This window comes from Oncorhynchus gorbuscha, linkage group LG16 (assembly GCF_021184085.1).
Source record: "Oncorhynchus gorbuscha isolate QuinsamMale2020 ecotype Even-year linkage group LG16, OgorEven_v1.0, whole genome shotgun sequence".
Lineage (NCBI taxonomy): Eukaryota > Metazoa > Chordata > Actinopteri > Salmoniformes > Salmonidae > Oncorhynchus > Oncorhynchus gorbuscha.
Genome location: NC_060188.1, coordinates 88013182 through 88040717, shown reverse-complemented (window position 1 = coordinate 88040717; position 27536 = coordinate 88013182). Strand labels below are relative to the sequence as shown.

Here is a 27536-nt window from a genome sequence, read left to right as displayed (position 1 = left end):
TTCAGACCAAAGCTCTCTCACTGGTTCTATATTGTATAGGATACGAGCACAACTAATTATGTTCAGACCAAAGCTCTCTCACTGGTTTTATATTGTATAGGATACGAGCACAACTAATTATGTTCAGACCAAAGCTCTCTCACTGTTTTTATATTGTATAGGATACGAGCACAACTGATTATGTTCAGACCAAAGCTCTCTCAATGGTTTTATATTGTATAGGATACGAGCACAACTAATTATGTTCAGACCAAAGCTCTCTCACTGTTTTTATATTGTATAGGATACTAGCACAACTAATTATGTTCAGACCAAAGCTCTCTCACTGGTTTTATATTGTATAGGATACGAGCACAACTAATTATGTTCAGACCAAAGCTCTCTCACTGTTTTTATATTGTATAGGATACTAGCACAACTAATTATGTTCAGACCAAAGCTCTCTCACTGGTTTTATATTGTATAGGATACGAGCACAACTAATTATGTTCAGACCAAAGCTCTCTCACTGGTTTTATATTGTATAGGATACGAGCACAACTAATTATGTTCAGACCAAAGCTCTCTCACTGGTTTTATATTGTATAGGATACGAGCACAACTAATTATGTTCAGACCAAAGCTCTCTGACTGGTTTTATATTGTATAGGATACTAGCACAACTAATTATGTTCAGACCAAAGCTCTCTCACTGGTTTTATATTGTATAGGATACTAGCACAACTAATTATGTTCAGACCAAAGCTCTCTCACTGGTTTTATATTGTATAGGATACGAGCACAACTAATTATGTTCAGACCAAAGCTCTCTCACTGTTTTTATATTGTATAGGATACGAGCACAACTAATTATGTTCAGACCAAAGCTCTCTCAATGGTTTTATATTGTATAGGATACGAGCACAACTAATTATGTTCAGACCAAAGCTCTCTCAATGGTTTTATATTGTATAGGATACGAGCACAACTAATTATGTTCAGACCAAAGCTCTCTCAATGGTTTTATATTGTATAGGATACGAGCACAACTAATTATGTTCAGACCAAAGCTCTCTCACTGTTTTTATATTGTATAGGATACGAGCACAACTAATTATGTTCAGACCAAAGCTCTCTCAATGGTTTTATATTGTATAGGATACGAGCACAACTAATTATGTTCAGACCAAAGCTCTCTCAATGGTTTTATATTGTATAGGATACGAGCACAACTAATTATTTACAGACCAAAGCTCTCTCACTGGTTTTATATTGTATAGGATACTAGCACAACTAATTATTTACAGACCAAAGCTCTCTCACTGGTTTTATATTGTATAGGATACTAGCACAACTAATTATTTACAGACCAAAGCTCTCTCACTGGTTTTCTATTGTATAGGATACTAGCACAACTAATTATTTACAGACCAAAGCTCTCTCACTGGTTTTATATTGTATAGGATACCAGCACAACTAATTATTTACAGACCAAAGCTCTCAATGGTTTTATATTGTATAGGATACGAGCACAACTAATTATTTACAGACCAAAGCTCTCAATGGTTTTATATTGTATAGGATACTAGCACAACTAATTATTTACAGACCAAAGCTCTCTCAATGGTTTTATATTGTATAGGATACGAGCACAACTAATTATGTTCAGACCAAAGCTCTCTCACTGGTTTTATATTGTATAGGATACTAGCACAACTAATTATTTACAGACCAAAGCTCTCTCACTGGTTTTATATTGTATAGGATACTAGCACAACTAATTATTTACAGACCAAAGCTCTCTCACTGGTTTTATATTGTATAGGATACTAGCACAACTAATTATTTACAGACCAAAGCTCTCTCAATGGTTTTATATTGTATAGGATACTAGCACAACTAATTATTTACAGACCAAAGCTCTCAATGGTTTTATATTGTATAGGATACGAGCACAACTAATTATTTACAGACCAAAGCTCTCTCACTGGTTTTATATTGTATAGGATACTAGCACAACTAATTATTTACAGACCAAAGCTCTCTCAATGGTTTTATATTGTATAGGATACGAGCACAACTAATTATGTACAGACCAAAGCTCTCTCACTGGTTTTATATTGTATAGGATACTAGCACAACTAATTATTTACAGACCAAAGCTCTCTCAATGGTTTTATATTGTATAGGATACGAGCACAACTAATTATTTACAGACCAAAGCTCTCTCACTGGTTTTATATTGTATAGGATACTAGCACAACTAATTATTTACAGACCAAAGCTCTCTCACTGGTTTTATATTGTATAGGATACTAGCACAACTAATTATTTACAGACCAAAGCTCTCTCAATGGTTTTATATTGTATAGGATACGAGCACAGCTAATTATTTACAGACCAAAGCTCTCTCACTGGTTTTATATTGTATAGGATACTAGCACAACTAATTATTTACAGACCAAAGCTCTCTCACTGGTTTTATATTGTATAGGATACTAGCACAACTAATTATTTACAGACCAAAGCTCTCTCAATGGTTTTATATTGTATAGGATACGAGCACAACTAATTATTTACAGACCAAAGCTCTCTCAATGGTTTTATATTGTATAGGATACTAGCACAACTAATTATTTACAGACCAAAGCTCTCTCAATGGTTTTATATTGTATAGGATACGAGCACAACTAATTATTTACAGACCAAAGCTCTCTCAATGGTTTTATATTGTATAGGATACTAGCACAACTAATTATTTACAGACCAAAGCTCTCTCAATGGTTTTATATTGTATAGGATACGAGCACAACTAATTATTTACAGACCAAAGCTCTCTCAATGGTTTTATATTGTATAGGATACTAGCACAACTAATTATTTACAGACCAAAGCTCTCTCAATGGTTTTATATTGTATAGGATACTAGCACAACTAATTATTTACAGACCGAAGCTCTCTTTTTAGTTGGCTATGTAAGTGCACTGTTAAGGGTTTACACAAGGTGGTGCTGTATAGCAGGTCAAATCACAAGGAGTCGCACTCCTACTTCAAAGATTGACCTTGTACATGCTGGGTTTCTGTCGTGAAACAAAGCCAAATAATGACACTCTAAAATACAGTTGAAGTCAGAAGTTAACATACACCTTAGCCAAATACATTTAAACTCAGTTTTTCACAATTCCTGACATTTAATTATAGTAAAAATTCCCTGTCTTAGGTCAGTTTGGATCACCACCGAATTTTAAGAATGTGAAATGTCAGAATAATAGTAGAGAGAGTGATTTAGTGGGTCAGAAGTTTACATACACTCAATTAGTATTTGGTAGCATTGCCTTTAAATTGTTTAACTTTTGTCAAACTTTTCGGGTAGCCTTCCACAAGCTTCCACAATAAGTTGGGTGAATTTTGGACCATTCATCCTGACAGAGCTGGTGTAACTGAATCAGGTTTGTAGGCATCCTTGCACGCACATGCTTTTTCAGTTCTGCCCACACATTTTCTATGTGATTGAGGTCAGGGCTTTGTGATGGCCACTCCAATACCTTGACTTTGTTGTCCCTAAGCCATTTTGCCACAACTTTGGAAGTACGCTTGGGGTCATTGTCCATTTGGAAGACCCATTTGCGACCAAGCTTTAACTGATGTCTGATGTTCCTTAAATATATCCACACAATTTTCCTACCTCATGATGCCATCTATTTTGTGAAGTACACCAGTCCCTCCTGCAGCATAGCACCCCCACAACATGATGCTGCCACCCCCGTACTTTACAGTTGGGATGGTGTTCTTCAGCTTGCAAGCATTCCCATTTTTCCTCCAAACATAACGATGGTCATTATGGCCAAACAGTTCTATTTTTGTTTCATCCAACCAGAGGACATTTCTCCAAAAAGTATGATCTTTGTCCCCGTGTGCAGTTGCAAACCGTAGTCTGGCTTTTTTATGGCAGTTTTGGAGAAGTGGCTTCTTCCTTGCTGAGCAGCCTTTCAGGTTATGTCGATATAGGACTAATTTTACTGTGAATATAGATACTTTTGTACCTGTTTCCTCCAGCATCTTCACAAGGTCATTTGCTGTTGTTCTGGGATTGATTGCACTTTTTGCACCAAAGTACGTTCATTGTTAGGAGACAGAATAAACTTGCTGATGCAGAACGCCACAGGATGTTTTTGTGCTGGTCAAGGGCAGTCAACTCTGGGGTGAACCAAGGGCTATAACTGTTCTTAGTTCTACTTTTTTTGAATGGGGCATACTTATTTAAGATGGTGAGGAAAGCACTTTTGAAGAGCAACCAGTCATCCTCTACTGACTGGATGAGGTCAATTTCCTTCCAGGATACCCGGTCAGGTCGATTAGAAAGTGTTTTAGGGAGCGTTTGACAATGATGAGGGGTGGTCTTTTGACCGCGGACCCATTACGCAAGCAGGCAATGTGTATTTAGAGGGCAAGTTGGTCAGGATGATATCTAAGAGGGTGCCCATGGTTACGGATTTAGGGTTGTACCTGGTAGGTTCCTTGATAATTTGTGTGAGATCGAGGGCATCTAGCTTAGATTGTAGGATGGCCGGGATGTTAAGCATGTCCCAGTTTAGGTCACCTAACAGTATGAACCTTGAAGATAAATGGGGGGCGATCAATTCACATATGGTGTCCAGGGCTCAGCTTGGGGCTGTGCCCAGCAGTGGCGAGAGAGAAGGGGGTAGAGGAGAGAAAGAGAAACAAAAAGGAAGTAATCTATAAGTAAGTAAAGATGTACGTAGTGCTGCCTCTTATTTTGATATAATCATTTGTATGTTTAAGATAATGACTAAAGTATCCCACCCTGAAACCATATAATTGTATGAAATGTGTTAGTCATAATCCAATAATGTGTGTGTAAAACAAGTTAAGACTAAAACATTGTGTAACTATTTAGCAATAAGATAAATGTATAGTTGAGACATCAGAGAACAACTGAACTGTCTACAGATAACCTTGTGATAACTCTGAAACCAATAACAGGAAAGTGGCCTCCCCAACCTAAGTAGGGGAGTAACTGTTAGAAATGACTAGGCTTGCAGAAGAAAATGAGATGTGTTAGTATAGTGGAAAAATACAGACTATCTGAGCAGGGAATAGCCTCTGACAGGAACTTGTATGTGTGTATATATAAGATGGGCTCTGAACTTGAGAGGGCAGAACACTCTTTGAATAAAGTATTGATCTATTGCAGAATCTGAGACTTTGCCTAATTTGGGAAATAGACTAAGTTTGAGTGATAGTTGAGTTCAACCATTGAGATAGCAAAATAAAGACAAAAATACTATCTCTTGAATTAGGGACCATAACAATGACATTTTCTCATCCATCTGTCCTCCAGGCAAGCTGACTGCATCCCACTTCGGAGGAGGAGGCCTACTGAGAAGGAAGACCCCAGGAGAGAAGGACGATAAGGGGAACCACAAAGTCAAGTCCAGACAGCAACTCTCAAGTTCAAACAGGAAAAGGTGAGCTTCCCTCACCTACTAGAGGATACACTTTATTGTCGTCATAGCCCCACAGTGGAGGTAATGTCATAATACCCATAAAACCTAGCCATCAAACAGGGAAATGTTTTTTCCATCATGAATTTTTCCCATATGTGATTTTATAAACCCTTATGTAGACTTACCCTGGCGGGACATTTTGAAAACCATTTAAATCTCTCTCACAAGGTAACTTTTTGTCTGATAGAGAGGCATTGTTAGGCAAATCATGGCTGGGTCTTCCTGTATTAATCCGTAATGGACTGTAGCCCCTGCCACATACGCAGGGTGTCAGAGCCTGTGTAGTATGATTCCACCTTATTCCTATATTGTCCTTTTGATGACTCTTTGGAGGTCGTAGCTGGATTTCTTGTACTTGTTTCTGTCCTCAGCCACAGCATTAGGGTTGTCTGCCCTGTGTGCGGTCGTCCTTTAGTTTAGCGCCAACCTCTATTTTAATCCAGGGCTTTTGATTGGAGGAGCAGCGAACCTTAGGGGACAACGTCTGCCGACGCATTTCGTAATGAAGCCAATGATGGTGATTATCTTACCTTATTGTATGTCTGTGGGTAATTTAAGCAATAAGACCAGAGGGGGTTCTGCACGATGCAATGCGGAGTGCCTGGACACAACCCTTAGCCGTGGTACATTGGCCATATCTCCTAAACCCCCTAGGTGCCTTACTGCTATTATAAACTGTTTACCAACGTAATTAAAGCAGTAAAAATGATTGTTTTGTCATACCCGTGGTATACGGTCTCGCCTCGATATGGTACTTACAGTATATGGTTCTGGTTCCTACCACTTGTAGTCAATGAACAATTGTACTTTTCTGTGTGAAACATGTCAGGTCAGGAATAAAGACCGGGAAATAACCGTCTGACAAATGTGGATTCTGTTCCATTCGTTTCCTGACAGTGAGCTCCCGACTTCTGTGCAAATTGTTTTCTTCTGTCTGACAGTGTTCTGTCAAGTTGACGTGTTAGTGACGTCTTTCTCACTCTCTATTTCCCTGTTGTGCGCTCGATCTCTCTCTCTCTCTCTCTCTCTCTCTCTCTCTCTCTCTCTCTCTCTCTCTCTCTCTCTCTCTCTCTCTCTCTCTCTCTCTCTCTCTGTCTCTCTCTCCCTCTCTCTCTCTCTCTCTCTCTCTCTCTCTCTCTCTCTCTCTCTCTCTCTCTCTCTCTCTCTCTCTCTCTCTCTCTCTCTCTCTCTCTCTCTCTCTCTCTCTCTCTCTCTCTCTCTCTCTCTCTCTCTCTCTCTCTCTGTCTCTCTCTCTCTCTCTCTCTCTGTCTCTCTCCCCTCTCTCTCTGTCTCTCTCTCTTCTCAGCGCTGCTGTTCCCCACCTCACCCCGTTAATCACCCAACTTTACTGTACATCAGCCAGGCCCTCACCAATGTTATTATCCTAGCGTGTGTGTGCCTGTGTCAAGTTGTCTGGAATGGAAAAGTTCTTCCTTCACAACCATAGAAACACAAAAAGTATGTTTCTCAGCTAATTTAAAGACTTCTCACTTCACCCTCTTCTTCTCTGTTCTCAACGAATCCATCCTGTCTACCTTCTGAAGGCTTATCTTTCATAGGATTTCATCATCTCCATCTCTTATCCACTTCGAATCGACCCTTTTCCCTCAGTAGGAGTCTCTCTTGGCCTCCAGTCTCCCTTTTGAAGGGAGTTGGAGATCCAGACCTGGATTCAAATACTATTTGAAATCTTTCAAATACTTTCAGCATTTGCTCTAGCCTGGTCAGGGTGCCAGATGGGCGGGGTTTGCGACTATTCAAGTGGATCCATTGTGCCAGGCAAGCTCAATCAAGCACAACTAAAGTATTTGAAATGATTTCAAATAGTATTCGATTCCAGGTCTGCTTTGAACCGGTTTGAGAGGAGAAGAGCGCCGTGTTCTCGCTTTGATCATGATGTTTATGTAGTGGGCTCAGCTCCAGATGTTGCTCAATTGTTTATGTTGCCACATGCCTGCACTTTCATTAAGACTCAGACTTTCCTTTTGACCCAAGGAGTCCTGTTGTTTTTCTGTGTCGGATATGGTGGTGTTGTCAAAGCAAACCTAGCCAGGGGAAAAGATGATGAAAGGAAGTTGTATTCTTATGTAACATCCACACTCCAACAACTTAATGAGTTTGTGGTTATGTGAACAGGCCGGAGAACATCAGAGCCTTCCCCAACACAGATAATTGGTGGTATCACTTCCCTGGCTAGCAAGATGAAGCTAATGATGACAGTTGGAGAAAAGACCAGAAGTGTCAAAGGTCATCGAGTAGTAGGAGATAGACATTGTTTTTCATATTTATGTTTGTATTATGGTTGATCTGCATATGTGTATGTTTGCCTCTTTTTAGTACGTTAGCAAAGTTGTGATTTTTGACTAGTCATTTCACTAGTGTGTGTGTGGGTGTGTGCTAGGGTTTTTCTACAGTTGCTGTACCATAATGGGGTATTCGGTATTACCTGAAGTGCACACAAGGGATGCACAAAACAAAACTATTTAAACAACATGGATCTTGATCCAGGGGGGGATTGATTGTCTTAGCTAGCAAGTTAGCAAACCAAATCATAGCTGGGCTGCATATCATTTATTTGGCACATTTTAGATAGTTATATATATATTTTTAAGGTATTGAAAATCATACAGTCGGTTTGTCTAAATACCCCAGGATGAGTGTCAAAACAAACACTTTGCACATTGACGAGTCGATCTCAAACGCTAGTTGGTGAGTCCTCTAGGGCTCCGCTGAGCCCCTTGGAAGCCTCTTATTGACTTGGCGCCCTTGGCAGCAACATCTTCCCATTTAGTTTTAATATGTTACCTAGCAACAACAGTCACTACAACAGTCACCACAACAGTCACCACAACAGTCACCACAACAGTCACAACAACAGTCACAACAACAACGGCCTCAAAAATAAGTCAGAATAAATCAAGATATCTTTAAATTATTTGAAGTTTTATTTCGAATTTGTCTTTGTTACATATAGGTAAGGAGTTTCATGTTTTTTGTTGTTGTTAAGTTTGATCATGTAAGTTACACGAAAACTGTCCATTATTAACTAGCTAAGCTTTAGCTCTAAACCTGAGCCTGTGACTTCATATGAAACCAAAGAGAAGATAACAAACCAGCTAACGGAGCTAATGCAACACTAAATACAATGCTCCTTCCATAAACTAGCTACTGTATGTAGTAACATTATTTCATCATAGCCTGCTCTGTCCCGAGTCAGTACAGCAGCGAGTCTGTTGCTGTGTGTTTAGCTGACCCAATGTTACAATGTAGTGATTGGTGTTTTGGTACGGACTGACTGCTGGGAACATGTCTACAACATCAGCAAGCTGTCAAACGATTGTAAATAAGTGACAAGCTACATGCTGTTTATCAGTTCAGTGCCTAACATCTAAGCTAGCTATCTAAAATTCCATCCCTGTGTTTGTCAGTGAAGCTAATTATCAGCAGACAGCCTACAACAAGCTTAAACCAGCTGGTGAAATCACTGGCGACTGATATACTATCACATATTTTGTAGAGAAATATATGTTTGTTCTCACTGTCTATCGGAGTAACGTCTGTGGCTGCCCCAGGTCCCCTGTACCCAGGTTTTGTAGCAAATTGAGTCATGCTATTTTGTTATATTGATAAGTGAGTTGGGACGTCGACTGCACATCGTCTCAATGCTCATTTTGTCCAAAACACTTGCAGACTCGAGTGATCACCATCGAACACAACAGCAAGTAGCCCTTTATCAAGGGGCCAATATTCTGTTTTAGATTCAACCGGTATATCGTCCAAGCCTAGTGTGTTGTGTCTGTGAATGTTTGTCATAATTTCTGCCTAAAGGATGTGACACCAGGCCTGGGGTGCTGTGCTGCCCGACTGTAGAGTACCTCCTTCTCAAAGATGAGCTCAGGACAGAACCTCAACTTCCTGCTGGGTGTACTGCAACTGGCCGTGCCAGACGAGACCTCTACAGGTAATGATGTCACTGTCTCTCTAACTTCATGAGTTATTGCCCTATCTTCTCAGCAACTCACTTGGTCCTATTCAAGCCTTTCTTATTGGACAAATTCAATTAGGTCCCTCCTCCTTTCAGCCTCTTTGCTTCCATTTGGTTCCTACTGAACATGACCCAGGTTAGCAGTCTAATACCAGGGTTGGATGCCATCATATGTAGCACATTCATTTCTGGAGCAAACGATTGCTGAATTCTGTGTTATTTAATTAGCGGTCGTTTGTAGCTCAGTTGGTAGAGCATGGTGCTTCTAACGGCAGTAGTCGGTTCGATTCCCCCGTACCACCCATACAATGTATGCAAGCATGACTGTTAGTCGCTTTGGAAAAAAGTGTCTGCTTAATGGCATGCATTATATTATTCAAACATCGCTACAAACTGAAGTCCACTAAGTCTATCAACATGAACCGACATTGAGATCTTCACATCTAGCATAGCTTAAATTCTGCCGATGACGGCTTGGCATAGCTGTGAAACTATTTCACCGGGCACTGCGAGTGCCATGGTGTCCTGACTGCACTCGACAGCACTCTGCAGTATTAGACGGTGGCTGGCAGACACAGCGGGGCGATTGCAACAGAGACAGTCAGGCTGTCATAGGTTGTTGGTTATTTATGTGTTCATTAGGACCACAGTGGAAGAGCAGCGTTCTACTGCTCTGATGTCACAGATGTGATGATAACAATGGATCTCTGAGAGTGAGAGGGACCATGCCTACGTGGCTGACTGAGTTGCATAGCAGCACATATTATGCAGACTACACACAGCAGTGTGGATTGGCATGTAAACTGACATCACAGTGGGTGTGGCTGATTATGCTACTACGGTACTGAAGGTCCGGTGGCTGGGTAGACTGCAGGGTTGGGGTCAATTTAATTTCAAATCATTCAATTCAGGAAGTAAAATCAAATGTTAATCATGAGGAGTCCTTTGTCTCATCAAAGCCCTGTCTGTTTTAATTTTGAAATGCTAAGGCCGATCCCCTCGGTCTGAGCCCCAGGCCCCTGACATGACAGGCTGCTGTGTCATACTCCTTCCCTCCAGGTTACTCAGTGGTGCAGCCCTTCAGGCAGAGCTGGAAGGGCAGTGTCCCGCTGGTGCTGTCAGACCCACAGCCTGCCTCTGTCTGCCACGCTGCAGCTCACCTTCACCACAGATCACTGCAGGTGAGACTGAGAGAGCAGATCTGTAAGATGGAACACTGATTCTACCTATCCAGACCGTTCAGATACACAGCTCCACCTCTACACTGATTCTACCTATCCAGACCGTTCAGATACACAGCTCCACCTCTACACTGATTCTACCTATCCAGACCGTTCAGATACACAGCTCCACCTCTACACTGATTCTACCTATCCAGACCGTTCAGATACACAGCTCCACCTCTACACTGATTCTACCTATCCAGACCGTTCAGATACACAGCTACACCTGTACACTGATTCTACCTATCCAGACCGTTCAGATACACAGCTACACCTCTACACTGATTCTACCTATCCAGACCGTTCAGATACACAGCTACACCTGTACACTGATTCTACCTATCCAGACCGTTCAGATACACAGCTACACCTCTACACTGATTCTACCTATCCAGACCGTTCAGATACACAGCTACACCTCTACACTGATTCTACCTATCCAGACCGTTCAGATACACAGCTCCACCTCTACACTGATTCTACCTATCCAGACCGTTCAGATACACAGCTACACCTCTACACTGATTCTACCTATCCAGACCGTTCAGATACACAGCTACACCTCTACACTGATTCTACCTATCCAGACCGTTCAGATACACAGCTACACTGATTCTACCTATCCAGACCGTTCAGATACACAGCTACACTGATTCTACCTATCCAGACCGTTCAGATACACAGCTACACTGATTCTACCTATCCAGACCGTTCAGACACACAGCTACACTGATTCTACCTATCCAGACCGTTCAGACACACAGCTACACTGATTCTACCTATCCAGACCGTTCAGACACACAGCTACACTGATTCTACCTATCCAGACCGTTCAGACACACAGCTACACTGATTCTACCTATCCAGACCGTTCAGATACACAGCTACACTGATTCTACCTATCCAGACCATTCAGATATACCTATACACTGATTCTACCTATCCAGACCATTCAGATATACCTATACACTGATTCTACCTATCCAGACCGTTCAGATACACAGCTACACTGATTCTACCTATCCAGACCATTCAGATACACAGCTACACTGATTCTACCTATCCAGACCATTCAGATATACCTCTACACTGATTCTACCTATCCAGACCATTCAGATATACCTATACACTGATTCTACCTATCCAGACCGTTCAGATACACAGCTACACTGATTCTACCTATCCAGACCATTCAGATATACCTCTACACTGATTCTACCTATCCAGACCATTCAGATATACCTATACACTGATTCTACCTATCCAGACCATTCAGATATACCTCTACACTGATTCTACCTATCCAGACCATTCAGATATACCTATACACTGATTCTACCTATCCAGACCGTTCAGATACACAGCTACACTGATTCTACCTATCCAGACCATTCAGATATACCTCTACACTGATTCTACCTATCCAGACCATTCAGATATACCTATACACTGATTCTACCTATCCAGACCGTTCAGATATACCTCTACACTGATTCTACCTATCCAGACCATTCAGATATACCTCTACACTGATTCTACCTATCCAGACCATTCAGATATACCTATACACTGATTCTACCTATCCAGACCGTTCAGATACACAGCTACACTGATTCTACCTATCCAGACCGTTCAGATATACCTATACACTGATTCTACCTATCCAGACCGTTCAGATATACCTATACACTGATTCTACCTATCCAGACCGTTCAGATACACAGCTACACTGATTCTACCTATCCAGACCGTTCAGATACACAGCTACACTGATTCTACCTATCCAGACCGTTCAGATATACCTATACACTGATTCTACCTATCCAGACCGTTCAGATACACCTATACACTGATTCTACCTATCCAGACCGTTCAGATACACAGCTACACTGATTCTACCTATCCAGACCGTTCAGATACACAGCTACACTGATTCTACCTATCCAGACCGTTCAGATACACAGCTACACTGATTCTACCTATCCAGACCGTTCAGATACACCTATACACTGATTCTACCTATCCAGACCGTTCAGATACACAGCTACACTGATTCTACCTATCCAGACCGTTCAGATATACCTATACACTGATTCTACCTATCCAGACCATTCAGATATACCTCTACACTGATTCTACCTATCCAGACCGTTCAGATACACAGCTACACTGATTCTACCTATCCAGACCGTTCAGATATACCTCTACACTGATTCTACCTATCCAGACCGTTCAGATACACAGCTACACTGATTCTACCTATCCAGACCGTTCAGATATACCTATACACTGATTCTACCTATCCAGACCGTTCAGATACACAGCTACACTGATTCTACCTATCCAGACCGTTCAGATATACCTATACACTGATTCTACCTATCCAGACCGTTCAGATACACCTATACACTGATTCTACCTATCCAGACCGTTCAGATACACAGCTACACTGATTCTACCTATCCAGACCGTTCAGATACACAGCTACACTGATTCTACCTATCCAGACCGTTCAGATACACAGCTACACTGATTCTACCTATCCAGACCGTTCAGATATACCTATACACTGATTCTACCTATCCAGACCGTTCAGATACACAGCTACACTGATTCTACCTATCCAGACCGTTCAGATATACCTATACACTGATTCTACCTATCCAGACCATTCAGATATACCTCTACACTGATTCTACCTATCCAGACCGTTCAGATACACAGCTACACTGATTCTACCTATCCAGACCGTTCAGATATACCTATACACTGATTCTACCTATCCAGACCATTCAGATATACCTCTACACTGATTCTACCTATCCAGACCGTTCAGATACACAGCTACACTGATTCTACCTATCCAGACCATTCAGATATACCTATACACTGATTCTACCTATCCAGACCGTTCAGATACACAGCTACACTGATTCTACCTATCCAGACCGTTCAGATACACAGCTACACTGATTCTACCTATCCAGACCGTTCAGATACACAGCTCCACCTCTACACTGATTCTACCTATTCAGACTGTTCAGATACACAGCTACACTGATTCTACCTATCCAGAACGTTTTAGATCTCCACGTTGAATGGTTAGGCCCAATGTTAAGGGGTAGGGAACAAATTGGGATGTGTGTCTTCAGAGATGAGACCAAGATCAGGCAGGCAGTGAGTGTGGGCAATGGGATAATTACAATTGGTCAGAATTAGTCAGCAGTGTTCTATTTCTCCTTCACACTACATCTGGTGTGTAGGCGGAGGGAGCGAGGGAGCGAGGGAGGGAGTGAGGAAGGGAGGGAGGGAGGGAGCGAGGAAGGGAGGGAGTGAGTGAGCGAGCGAGCGAGGGAGGGAGTGAGGGAGTGAGGGAGGGAGGGAGCGAGAGAGGGAGTGAGGGAGGGAGGGAGGGAGTGAGGAAGGGAGGGAGGGAGGGAGCGAGGAAGGGAGGGAGAGAGGGAGGGAGCGAGCGAGGGAGGGAGGGAGTGAGGGAGTGAGGGAGGGAGGGAGCGAGAGAGGGAGTGAGGGAGGGAGGGAGGGAGGGAGGGAGGGAGGGAGGGAGGAGTGAGTGAGTGAGCGAGGGAGGGAGTGAGCGAGTGAGGGAGGGAGGGAGGGAGGGGAGGGAGGGAGGAGGGAGGGAGGGAGGGAGGGAGGGAGGGAGGGAGGGGAGGGAGGGAGGGAGGGAGGGAGGGGGGAGGGAGGGAGGGAGTGAGGGAGGGAGGGGGAGGGAGCGAGGAAGGGAGGGAGTGAGGAGGGAGCGAGGGAGGGAGTGAGGGAGCGAGGGAGGGAGGGAGCGAGAGAGGAAGTGAGGGAGGGAGGGAGGAGGGAGGGGGAGGGAGGGAGGGAGGGAGGGAGGGAGTGGGAGTGGTGAGTGAGTGAGTGAGTGAGTGAGTGAGTGAGTGAGCGAGGGAGGGAGGGAGTGAGGGAGGGAGGGAGGGAGGGAGGGAGGGAGGGAGGGAGGGAGGGAGGGAGGGAAGGAGTGAGTGAGTGAGTGAGCGAGGGAGGGAGGGAGGGAGGGAGGGAGGGAGGGAGGGGGAGGGAGGGAGGGAGGGAGGGAGGGAGTGAGTGAGGGAGGGAGGGAGGGAGGGAGGGAGTGAGGGAGCGAGGAGGGAGCGAGGAAGGGAGGGAGTGAGGAGTGAGTGAGGGAGGGAGCGAGGGAGGGAGTGAGGGAGCGAGGGAGGGAGGGAGCGAGGAAGCGAGGAAGGGAGGGAGTGAGTGAGGGAGGGAGCGAGGGAGGGAGTGAGGGAGCGAGGGAGGGAGGGAGCGAGAGAGGAAGTGAGGGAGGGAGGGAGTGAGGGAGGGAGGGAGGGAGGGGAGTGAGTGAGTGAGTGAGTGAGTGTGAGTGAGTGAGTGAGCGAGCGAGGGAGGGAGTGAGGGAGGGAGGGAGGGGGAGGGAGGGAAGGAGTGAGTGAGTGAGCGAGGGAGGGAGGGAGGGAGGGAGTGAGTGAGTGAGTGAGCGAGGGAGGGAGTGAGGGAGGGAGGGAGGGAGGGAGGGAGGGAAGGAGTGAGTGAGTGAGCGAGGAGGGGAGGGAGGGAGGGAGGGAGGGAGGGAGGGAGGGAGGGAGGGAGGGAGTGAGGGAGGGAGGGAGGGAGGGAGGGAGGGGAGGGAGGGAGGGAGTGAGGGAGGGAGGGAGGGAGTGAGGGAGTGAGCGAGGGAGGGAGGGAGGGAGGGGGAGGGAGTGAGTGAGGGAGGGAGGGAGGGAGGGAGGGAGGGGAAGGAGTGAGTGAGTGAGCGAGGGAGGGGGAGGGAGGGAGGGAGGGAGGAGGGGAGGGAGGAGTGAGGGAGGGGGAGGGAGGGAGGGAGGGAGGGAGGGAGGGAGCGAGGGAGGGAGGGGGGGGAGGGAGGGAGTGAGGGAGTGAGCGAGGGAGGGAGGGAGGGAGGGAGGGAGGGGGAGGGAGTGAGGGAGGGAGGGAGGGAGGGAGGGAGGAGTGAGGGAGGGAAGGAAGGAGTGAGTGAGTGAGCGAGGGAGGGAGGGAGGGAGGGAGCGAGGAAGTGAGGGGAGGGAGGGAGTGAGGGAGGGAGGGAGTGAGTGAGTGAGTGAGTGAGCGAGGAGGGAGGGAGGGAGTGAGGGAGGGAGGGAGGGAGGGAAGGAGTGAGTGAGTGAGCGAGGGAGGGAGGGAGGGAGGGAGGGAGGGAGCGAGGGAGGGAGGAGTGAGTGAGGGAGGGAGGGAGGGAGCGAGGAAGGGAGGGAGTGAGTGAGGGAGGGAGCGAAGGAGGGAGTGAGGGAGGGAGGGAGCGAGAGAGGGAGTGAGGGAGGGAGGGAGGGAGGGAGGGAGGGAGGGAGGGAGGGAGTGAGGGAGGGAGGGAGTGAGGGAGTGAGTGAGGGAGGGAGCGAGGGAGGGAGGGAGCGAGGAAGGGAGGGAGTGAGTGAGGGAGGGAGCGAGGGAGGGAGTGAGGGAGCGAGGGAGGGAGGGAGAGAGGAAGTGAGGGAGGGAGGGAGGGAGTGAGGGAGTGAGGGAGGGAGGAGTGAGTGAGTGAGTGAGTGAGTGAGTGAGCGAGGGAGGGAGTGAGGGAGGGAGGGAGGGAGGGAGGGAAGGAGTGAGTGAGTGAGTGAGCGAGGGAGGGAGGGAGGGAGGGAGGGAGGGAGTGAGTGAGTGAGGGAGGGAGGGAGGGAGGGAGCGAGGAAGGGAGGGAGTGAGTGAGGGAGGGAGCGAAGGAGGGAGTGAGGGAGTGAGGGAGGGAGGGAGCGAGAGAGGGAGTGAGGGAGGGAGGGAGGGAGGGAGGGAGGGAGGGAGTGAGGGAGGGAGGGAGTGAGCGAGGGAGGGAGGGAGTGAGGGAGGGAGGGAGGGAGTGAGGGAGTGTGCGAGGGAGGGAGGGAGGGAGTGAGTGAGTGAGGGAGGGAGGGAGGGAGGGAGGGAGTGAGTGAGGGAGGGGGAGGGAGGGAGGGAGCGAGGGAGGGAGGGAGTGAGGGAGGGAGCTAGGGAGGGAGCGAGAGAGGGAGGGAGGGAGTGAGGGAGGGAGTGAGTGAGGGAGGGAGGGAGCGTGAGAGGGAGTGAGGGAGGGGAGTGAGTGAGTGAGTGAGTGAGTGAGTGAGTGAGTGAGGGAGGGAGTGAGGGAGGGAGGGAGGGAGTGAGGGAGGGAGTGAGGGAGGGAGCGAGAGAGGGAGTGAGGGAGGGAGGGAGTGAGTGAGGGGGGGGAGGAGGGAGGGAGGGAGGGAGGGAGTGAGTGAGTGAGGGAGGGAGGGAGGGAGGGAGGGAGGGAGGGAGTGAGGGAGGGAGGGAGTGAGTGAGGGAGGGAGGGATTGAGGGAGCGTGGGAGGGACTGAAGCAGTGTAGCTAATAAGCCATATCCTATGAATGTGCCAGGACCTTCTCTGCCATTATCCTAGCCCTCATTCTGAATTATAGGTTTAGTAATGAGGTGTCAAATTCAAGTACACCCCTCCTCTGAAGTTGTTGAGTGGGACGATGTACGGTGCACCCTATTCCCTATGTAGTGCACTACTTTTGATCAGGGCCATTAGAGAACAGGGTGCCATTTGGGATGCATTTGTAGTGTAGGAGGAGTGAAGAGGGTTGACGTGGATGAACTAGTGCTATTCTGTCATCATTGTCATCAAAATATGTACTGCTGTTAGTTGTAGGGCTGACACGGTAATTGTATAATTGTGTAACTGACGATTGTCAAATCACATTTTATTTGTCACCTGCCCCGAATACAAAAGGTGATTATGGAGATACACCACCATGAAAATAAAATAACAGTCATAATCGTTTTAATGAACTTCATTTTCAAGTTGACGAATAAAGTAAAGGTCAGCCTATCCAGAACCGCAGATGTTTTTTTTCACGTATTTTTTACTTTTTTTCCCTCCCCAATTTTGTGATATCCAAATGGTAGTTCACAGTCTTGTCCCATCGCTGAAACTCGGGAGCCACGCTTCCTCCGAAACACGACCCAACCAAACCACGCTGCTTCTTGACACACTGCTCGCTTAACCCAGAAACCAGCCGCACCAATGTGTTGAAGGACACATCGTCCAGCTGGCGACCGAAGTCGGCGTGCAGGAACCTGGTCCTCCACAAGGAGTCGTTGGAGTGCGATAGGACAAGGAAATCACACATGCCAAAACCCCCTCTAACCCGGACGATGATAGGCCAATTGTGCGCCACCTCATGGGTCTCCCCCACAGCCTGGAATCGAACCCGGGTCTGTAGTGATGCCTCAAGCACTGCGATACAGTGCCTTAAACTGCTGCGCCACTCAGGAGGCCAAACAGTCTAGCCAGTTTTAGAATGGTGTTGTGGAACAAACAGCTGACTGAAGACAGCTTCAGCCAATGTTCTGTTGAGTCTGTTTCCGTGGCAACATGCAATCTTTACGTGATGGAACTTTGTTGCTCTCTGTTTTGGAGCAAATGAGTATCATTAAATACATGTACCCAATTCCTTAGTAAAAACAGCACCCATGTCGTGGCAGTCAGGAGCAAAGGAGAGGAGACCCATGACCGTCACTGCCCTAATTAGTTTATTTGAGCAGTAATGATACTCATAAACCATTTATACCTATAGCCACTTGGTGTGCGGTCATATCCTAACTGTCTAGATTCTTGTGGGGCTTACAAAGGCCGATGCAGGGCTATGCTGAGTGAATAGACGGAGTGTGTGTGAAGTGTCAGCCCTGTGGTAATTATCAACACTGTGTTAGCTGCTAGGAATCAGCCTCAAGAGATTAGAGTCAGTATGACCCTGTAGGGTAGTGGACTGCATTCACACACTCCTCCCCCGGGCGAGAGAGAGAGAGAAGTGTGTATGTTTTCTGTGTGTATGAGTGAGTGTGTCCGAGTGTGTTTTTCCGTTAATTCTCGTGTGTATGTGCCTGTTTGTTGAAATGGTCACTAAATCAGTGTGTACTTGTATTCTGTCCTAATGATGTCCCACTGTCTGTCCTCTCCATGGGCTCTCTTTGGCCACTTGTCTAGACCTGCTGTAGTTCTGATCCTCACTCTCACTTCCTCACTTCCTGTAGCCACATCTTCCAGCCAATCAGCATACTGCTCTCCAAACACCGTCCTGTCAAAACGTGCCCTACAGCCTTACAGGTGAGTGGAACTGCATTGTCAGCAAGCCCTGGGCAAATGTTGCTTTTTGACGCTAAATTAGTGTCCAAAATCGAGCATAGAAAAATAAAAAAGTTTGTTTGCTTAAAAGAAGCAGTGGTCCTTAGTGACCCTGTATGTAACACTATGGCCAGGGTCAATTTCAATAAGGAGAATTGGAATTTCAATTTACTTCTTGAAATGACTGACTTGAAATGGAATTGATCCCAACTCCGGGCTTCCCCGTAGTTCCCCAGTCTGCCGCTACAGTGAGTCCTTGTTTTTGTCCATCACCAAATGCGAATAATGGTCAATCAGCAGATAAATGACCTTCACCAGAGGTCACGCAGACCAGAAAGATGCTTATTCACAGCTCACCCTCACTGAAATGAAGACTATTTCACCACTAGTTGTCAATGATTGCAAGTCCACATGTTTTGGTATAGGAGGTTTTCCTCTACACAATGGAATGTATTATAAACACATATGATCTTCTAGCTGGTTGGTGAGTGGATGGTATCTGACAGCAAAACAACTTTTTAAAGCAAACCAACACTTTTCCTATTTGACCTTTTATCTGTGGACGTTGGCTGACTGATTTAACTCATATTAGACAGTTGTAATATAACCTTGTACTTTGTGTTTCTGTTATCCCAAGAGGATCATGGGAAAGTCCTTGGGGCCATATCTGGCTCCAAGACATCACATCCTCCTTGGTCTTGGAGAAGAAGAAACCCATTCCTCTTAAACTGCTCACACCAAAGATTGTAGAAGTGAGTAAGACCTCTGAATTCAGTCATTTGTATAGCATGGCTTTCTGAAGATTGGGATAGAGAAGGATGATATTCCTCTCTTAACCCATGATGCTCGCACCAAAGATAGTAGAAAAAATATAGAAGTGTGAGAGAGAGTTGATTTGAGTTCATTGTGAAAAATGACTCCTTGAAGATTTAGGTAGTGGAACTATTTCCTCCTTAGTGTGTTACCTTCACTTAGACGTAAACCTTTTAACATTTGAATTACATTTTTTACATGGCATTCATTTTGTACTTTCTCTCGATTCTTCTTTTTTTCTCTCTAGGCTGGACTATGGGAAGAAGCAAGGGAACATGAAGGAGGAGAGGGAGAAGGAGAGGTTGAACCACAAGTATAAGAAGGAGTTAAAGGAAGCTCTGACAGAGATCTGTAAAGACACCCACTTCCTGGCCTCAGAGAAACTCAGCGAGGTCATGGGCAGGTCTGTAGGACAACCTCTTCTCTCTTAATCTGTAAGGTCCTGGGTGTCGTGAGGGTGAAATCAGGCTCAGGAAAGCAGAGTTCAGTAAAGTGCCTCTTTAATGCACACACGGTGAACTACGGTCCCCCCACTACAGGTGCTCAAACCAAATGCCCCACACACGGTGAACTACGGTCACCCCACTACAGGTGCTCAAACCAAATGCCCCACACACGGTGAACTACGGTCACCCCACTACAGGTGCTCAAACCAAATGCCCCACACACGGTGAACTACGGTCACCCCACTACAGGTGCTCAAACCAAATGCCCCACACACGGTGAACTACGGTCACCCCACTACAGGTGCTCAAACCAAATGCCCCACACACGGTGAACTACGGTCACCCCACTACAGGTGCTCAAACCAAATGCCCCACACACGGTGAACTACGGTCACCCCACTACAGGTGCTCAAACCAAATGCCCCACACACGGTGAACTACGGTCACCCCACTACAGGTGCTCAAACCAAATGCCCCACACACGGTGAACTACGGTCACCCCACTACAGGTGCTCAAACCAAATGCCCCACACACGGTGAACTACGGTCACCCCACTACAGGTGCTCAAACCAAATGCCCCACACACGGTGAACTACGGTCACCCTACAACAGGTGCTCAAACCAAATGCCCCACACACGGTGAACTACGGTCACCCCACTACAGGTGCTCAAACCAAATGCCCCACACACGGTGAACTACGGTCACCCCACTACAGGTGCTCAAACCAAATGCCCCAGACACGGTGAACTACGGTCACCCCACTACAGGTGCTCAAACCAAATGCCCCACACACGGTGAACTACGGTCACCCCACTACAGGTGCTCAAACCAAATGCCCCAGACACGGTGAACTACGGTCACCCCACTACAGGTGCTCAAACCAAATGCCCCAGACACGGTGAACTACGGTCACCCCACTTACAGGTGCTCAAACCAAATGCCCCAGACACGGTGAACTACGGTCACCCCACTTACAGGTGCTCAAACCAAATGCCCCAGACACGGTGAACTACGGTCACCCCACTTTCGGGTGCTCAAACCAAATGCCCCAGACACGGTGAACTACGGTCACCCCACTTTCGGGTGCTCAAACCAAATGCCCCAGACACGGTGAACTACGGTCACCCCACTTTCGGGTGCTCAAACCAAATGCCCCAGACACGGTGAACTACGGTCACCCCACTTTCGGGTGCTCAAACCAAATGCCCCAGACACGGTGAACTACGGTCACCCCACTTTCGGGTGCTCAAACCAAATGCCCCAGACACGGTGAACTACGGTCACCCCACTTTCGGGTGCTCAAACCAAATGCCCCAGACACGGTGAACTACGGTCACCCCACTTTCGGGTGCTCAAACCAAATGCCCCAGACACGGTGAACTACGGTCACCCCACTTTCGGGTGCTCAAACCAAATGCCCCAGACACGGTGAACTACGGTCACCCCACTTTCGGGTGCTCAAACCAAATGCCCCAGACACGGTGAACTACGGTCACCCCACTACAGGTGCTCAAACCAAATGCCCCAGACACGGTGAACTACGGTCACCCCACTACAGGTGCTCAAACCAAATGCCCCAGACACGGTGAACTACGGTCACCCCACTACAGGTGCTCAAACCAAATGCCCCAGACACGGTGAACTACGGTCACCCCACTTTCGGGTGCTCAAACCAAATGCCCCAGACACAGTGAACTACGGTCACCCCACTTTCGGGTGCTCAAACCAAATGCCCCAGACACGGTGAACTACGGTCACCCCACTTTCGGGTGCTCAAACCAAATGCCCCAGACACGGTGAACTACGGTCACCCCACTTTCGGGTGCTCAAACCAAATGCCCCAGACACGGTGAACTACGGTCACCCCACTTTCGGGTGCTCAAACCAAATGCCCCAGACACGGTGAACTACGGTCACCCCACTTTCGGGTGCTCAAACCAAATGCCCCAGACACGGTGAACTACGGTCACCCCACTTTCGGGTGCTCAAACCAAATGCCCCAGACACGGTGAACTACGGTCACCCCACTTTCGGGTGCTCAAACCAAATGCCCCAGACACGGTGAACTACGGTCACCCCACTTTCGGGTGCTCAAACCAAATGCCCCAGACACGGTGAACTACGGTCACCCCACTTTCGGGTGCTCAAACCAAATGCCCCAGACACGGTGAACTACGGTCCCCCCACTTTCGGGTGCTCAAACCAAATGCCCCAGACACGGTGAACTACGGTCACCCCACTTTCGGGTGCTCAAACCAAATGCCCCAGACACGGTGAACTACGGTCACCCCACTTTCGGGTGCTCAAACCAAATGCCCCAGACACGGTGAACTACGGTCACCCCACTTTCGGGTGCTCAAACCAAATGCCCCAGACACGGTGAACTACGGTCACCCCACTTTCGGGTGCTCAAACCAAATGCCCCAGACACGGTGAACTACGGTCACCCCACTTTCGGGTGCTCAAACCAAATGCCCCAGACACGGTGAACTACGGTCACGCCACTTTCGGGTGCTCAAACCAAATGCCCCAGACACGGTGAACTACGGTCACCCCACTTTCGGGTGCTCAAACCAAATGCCCCAGACACAGGGAACGAAAACAGTCTAGCACAAACACGTACATCTAATGCAAACACCAGGGTTACAATAATCAATCCCGCACAAAGAACCAGGTGGGCCGGCTGACTAATAAAGCCTCACTATTATAACCAACTCAAAACAGGTGCATTCAATAAACACATCAGGAGGGGGAGGAAAGAATCTGTGGCAGCTAGTAGGCCGGAGACGACGACCGCCGAGCGCCACCCGAACGGGAAGGGGAGCCACCTTCAGTGGCAGCTAGTAGGCCGGCGACGACGACCGCCGAGCACCACCCGAACGGGAAGAGGAGCCACCTTCTGTGGCAGCTAGTAGGCCGGCGACGATGACCGCCGAGCACCACCCGAACGGGAAGAGGATCCACCTTCTGTGGCAGCTAGTAGGCCGGCGACGACGACCGCCGAGCGCCACCCGAACGGGAAGGGGAGCCACCTTCTGTGGCAGCTAGTAGGCCGGCGACGACGACCGCCGAGCGCCACCCGAACGGGAAGGGGAGCCACCTTCTGTGGCAGCTAGTAGGCCGGCGACGACGACCGCCGAGCGCCACCCGAACGGGAAGGGGAGCCACCTTCAGTGGCAGCTAGTAGGCCGGCGACGACGACCGCCGAGCGCCACCCGAACGGGAAGGGGAGCCACCTTCAGTGGCAGCTAGTAGGCCGGCGACGACGACCGCCGAGCGCCACCCGAACGGGAAGAGGAGCCACCTTCAGTGGCAGCTAGTAGGCCGGCGACGAAGACCGCCGAGCGCCACCCGAACGGGAAGAGGAGCCACCTTCGGTCGGAGTCATGACATAATCAATCTAAAAGTTACTACATTTTTATTTTTATTTTTATAAAGCATTTGATTTGGTCTGGCTAGGGTTTGCACTTTTTGCACTTTTTAATTGGTTCCAGGCAGCCAGGCTCAATTAAACACAGCTAAACTATTTGAACTACTATTTGATTCCAGGTCTGCACACTGCAAAATACACTTTTCCCTGTAGAAATGACCTGATGTTTTTTTTGTATGTGTAGGGATGCGAAGAGGAAGGTGAAGGAGCTGTTTGGCAGTCTGGCCACTCAGGAGGGAGAGTGGAAGACTCTGAAGAGGAGGAGGAACAGCAGACAAAGACCTATTCCCAACTGAAGAGGAGGAGGAGAAGACACTGACCTATTCACAACTGAAGAGGAGGAGGAGGAGGAGACACTGACCTATTCACAACTGAATAGGAGGAGGAACAGCAGACACTGACCTATTCACAACCGAAGAGGAGGAGGAGAAACAGCAGACACTGACCTAATCACAACCGAAGAGGAGGAGGAGAAACAGCAGACACTGACCTAATCACAACCGAAGAGGAGGAGGAGAAACAGCAGACACTGACAGTTGTAATATAACCTTGTACTTTGTGTTTCTGTTATCCCAAGAGGATCATGGGAAAGTCCTAATCACAACCGAAGAGGAGGAGGAGAAACAGCAGACACTGACCTATTCACAACTGAAGAGGAGGAGGAGGAGGAACAGAAGACACTGACCTATTCACAACTGAAGAGGAGGAGGAGGAGAAACAGCAGACACTGACCTATTCACAACTGAAGAGGAGGAGGAGGAGAAACAGCAGACACTGACCTATTCACAACTGAAGAGGAGGAGGAGGAGAAACAGCAGACACTGACCTATTCACAACTGAAGAGGAGGAGGAGGAATGGCAGACACTGAGCTAATCACAACTGAAGAGGAGGAGGAGGAATGGCAGACACTGAGCTATTCACAACTGAAGAGGAGAAGGAGGAATGGCAGACACTGAGCTATTCACAACTGAAGAGGAGGAGGAGGAATGGCAGACACTGACCTATTCACAACTGAAGAGGAGGAGGAGGAATGGCAGACACTGACCTATTCACAACTGAAGAGGAGGAGGAGGAATGGCAGACACTGACCTATTCACAACTGAAGAGGAGGAGGAGGAAGAACAGCAGACACTGACCTATTCACAACTGAAGAGGAGGATGAGGAATGGCAGACACTGACCTATTCACAACTGAAGAGGAGGAGGAGGAAGAACAGCAGACACTGACCTATTCACAACTGAAGAGGAGGAGGAGGAGGAACAGCAGACACTGAACTATTCACAACGGCTTTGTACTGTCAGTTACAGAGTTTGTAGTATTTGTTTTAAATATAATTTTTTTGTTTTCAACATTGTTGAGTCAAATTTCTGAGAACAACTACAGTACAAACGTATTCCGACCCCTTGGATTTCATTTAGTTACAAAATGGGATTAAAATGGATTTAAATTTGTTACAAAATGGGATTAAAATGGATTTAAATTTGTTACAAAATGGGATTAAAATGGATTTAAATTTGTTACAAAATGGGATTAAAATGGATTTAATTTAGTTACAAAGTGGGATTAAAATGGATGTAATTTATTTTTGATAAATTCCTAACTAAAATAGTTGCACCCCATTTCCCCTCAGAATAGCCTCAATTTGTCGGGGCATGGACTCTACAAGGTGTTGAAAGCGTTCCACAGGGATGCTGGCCGATGTTGGCTCCAATGCTTCCCACAGTTGTGTCAAGTTGGCTGGATGTCCTTTGGGTGGTGGACCATTCTTGATACATACGGGAAACTGTTGAGCGTGAAAAACCCAGCAGAGTTGCAGTTGTTGACAGTCTCACACCAGTGCACCTAGCCCCTACTATCGTACCCCGTTCAAAGGCACTTAAATCTTGTCTTGCCTATTCGCCCTCTGAATGGCACACATACATAATCCATGTCTCAGTTGTCGCAAGGCTTAAAAATCCTTCTTTAACCTGTCTCGTTCCCTTCATCGCCACTGATTGAAGTGGATTTAATAATTGACATCATAGCTTTCACTGGATCAGTCTGTCATGGAAAGAACAGGTGTTCCTAATGTTTTGTACACTTGGTGTGTAAGTGTTCTGCCCTTTTGTTTAGGCAATCCTAAATTAGTTCAGGAGTAAAAAATGGCTTAACAAATCACTTAAGGTACATGGACTCTGTCTGTGTTAAATAATAGGGGTTGGCATGATTTTTGAATGACTAACCCTTTCTCTGTCCCCCATACATACAACATCTCTAAGGTCCCTCAGTCAAGTGTTACATTTCAAGCACAGATTCAACTACAAAGACCAGGGAGCTTTTCAAAAGCCTAAAAGAAGCGCAGTGATTGGTCGATGGGTAACAATAATAAATCAGACATTGAATACCTCTTTAACCGTGGTCAAGTTAATAATGATGCTGTGGATGGTTTATTAAACCACCCAAACACATCAAAGATGCCTTCGTCCTGAACTGAGCAGGAATGAAACTGCTCAACAAGGCACTAAAGTAATACTGAAAAAAAAATAAACATCAATGGAATAGACTTTGGGCCTAAATTCAAATCCTTATGTTTGGGCCAAATCCAACACAACACACTGAGTAACTGCCTCCTTATTTTCCCTCATGGTGGTGGCTGCATCATTGTATGGGTATGCTTGTCATCGGACTAAATAGAAATAGGATAGAGATGAGCACAGTCTGCTTTACAACAGAGACTGGGAGCAGGACAATCTACAACACAATACCAAATATACACTGGAGTTGCTTAACCAAGAAGAGTGAATGTCCCTGAGTGGGTCAAATGACCATTTTCACTTGCTTGAAAATCTATGGCAAGACTTGGAAATTGCTGTCTAGCCATGATCGTCAACACCTTGACAGAGCTTAACATTTTCTTTTAAGAATAATGGGAAAATATTGCACAAGCCAGGTGTGTGAAGTTCTTATAGACTTACCCATGAAAACAAATCTGTAATCGATGCCAAAGGGAGTTGAACACTTATGCAAACTACTACATTTTGAGTTATTTAACTTCTATTCATATTTTTTATCATTTCTTCCACTTTGACATTAGAGTATTTTATGAGGATTATATAAAATACAAAAAAAGACATACATTTTAATAGCACTTTGTAACACAATAAAATGTGAAGAAATCCAAGGGGTCTGAATACTTTTGCAAGACACTGTTTGTGTTATAATATATAATATAATAATAATAAATATAATAATAATAATAATATAATAATATAATAATAATAATAATATAATAATAATAATAATATAATAATATAATAATAATAATAATATAATAATAATATAATAATAATATAATATAATAATATATAATATAATAATAATAATAATATAATAATAATAATAATATAATATAATAATAATAATATAATAATAATATAATAATAATATAATAATATAATAATATAATAATAATAATAATAATAATATAATAATAATATAATAATATAATAATATAATAATAATATAATATTATAATTATAATAATATATAATATATTATAATAATATAATATACTAATATAATAATATAATATAATAATAATATAATCATAATAATATAATAATTATATTATAATAATATAATATAATAATATAATAATATAATAATATAATAATAATATAATAATATAATAATAATATAATAATATAATAATAATATAATAATATAATAATATAATAATATAATAATAATATAATAATATAATAATATAATAATATAATAATAATATAATAATAATATAATAATATAACAATATAATAATAATATAATAATATAATAATATAATAATAATATAATAATATAATAATAATATTATAATAATATAATAATATAATAATAATATAATAATATAATAATAATATTATAATATACTAATAATAATAATAATAATATAATAATAATATAATAATATAATAATAATATAATAATATAATAATAATATAATAATAATATAATAATATAATAATATAATAATAATATAATAATATAATAATAATAATAATAATATAATAATAATATCATAATATAA

General features: G+C 45.2%; 1 pseudogene; it reads left to right on the top strand.

Annotated features, from left to right (window-relative positions):
* The first annotated feature begins 13853 nt into the window (after positions 1 to 13853).
* LOC123999857 lies at positions 13854 to 24128 on the top strand (annotated as a pseudogene).
* The last annotated feature ends 3408 nt before the right edge of the window (positions 24129 to 27536 follow it).